Genomic DNA, 1,030 nt, shown 5'->3' with positions numbered 1-1,030 from the left:
AGGATGGTCTCGATCTCTTGACCTCGTGATCCACCCGCCTCGGCCTCCCAAAGTGCTGGGATTACAGGCTTGAGCCACCGCGCCCGGCCTAATATTACACAGATTTTTAAGATTCCTAACTAATTGCTCACACAGGGGCACAAGTCAGCTGTATGTTCCAAATACAATCTCCACTGGTCTTCCTAATAAGAAAGTCTGTCTTATAACTTTTTTTTTCCCCAAAGTGATGGCTTACTTATTATTAGAGATTATGGTGGAAAGATAGACTAATGTTCTAACAGTACCATTTTTTCCTCCAGATAGGATAATGTATTTATCACTAGAATGTCTTCAGTTTTCCATAGTCAAAGAATATGTTCCAATGTAAAGGATGACGTAGAAACAAAATCTAGTCTTCCTTATGTGGCACTTAAAAAGATTTAAAAAAAAATTTTTTTTTTTTAAGACAGGGTCTCACTCTGTTGCCCAGGCTGGAGTGCAGTGGCACCATCAGGGCTCACAGCAGCCACAACCTCCCTGGGCTCAGGTGATCCTGCTGCCCTCAGCCTCCTGAGTAGCTAAGACTACAGGCGTGCACTAACATGCCTGGCTAACTCTTGCACTTTTTGTAGTGGTGAGATTTTGCCATGTTACCCAGACTGGTCTCAAACTCCTGAGCTCAAGTTATCTGCCTGCTTTGGCCTCCCAAAGTGCTGAGATTATAAGCATGAGCCACCATGTCCAGCCAGATTTTAAAAATTCTTTAATTTTGTTTTCTAAGTGTCAGGCAGCATGATGGAAAAGAACACTGAATTTGGAGTATGAAGAGTTGGGTTCATGTTTCAATCTCTGAGGCTCTCATATACTTCAGTCAAAAAAGGAGGACAATACCACCTGCCTAAGCCACCTGTCAGGAATATTGTAAGGGTCAAATAAGATACATGGTAGTGCTGGGTGCGGTGGCTCAAGCCTGTAATCCCAGCACTTTGGGAGGCGGAGGCGGGTGGATCACGAGGTCAAGAGATTGAGACCATCCTGGTCAACATGGTGA

At 44.0% G+C, this 1,030-nt stretch overlaps 1 protein-coding gene across 1 annotated transcript in view; it reads right to left on the bottom strand.

The window, feature by feature from the left end:
* RC3H1 (ring finger and CCCH-type domains 1) overlaps window positions 1-1,030 on the bottom strand; it is a 93,459-nt gene that overhangs the window by 12,585 nt on the left and 79,844 nt on the right. The window lies entirely within an intron of this gene.

Source organism: Cebus imitator, unplaced genomic scaffold (genome assembly GCF_001604975.1).
Source record: "Cebus imitator isolate Cc_AM_T3 unplaced genomic scaffold, Cebus_imitator-1.0 Scaffold62, whole genome shotgun sequence".
Lineage (NCBI taxonomy): Eukaryota > Metazoa > Chordata > Mammalia > Primates > Cebidae > Cebus > Cebus imitator.
This window is presented reverse-complemented; position numbering and strand designations above follow the sequence as displayed.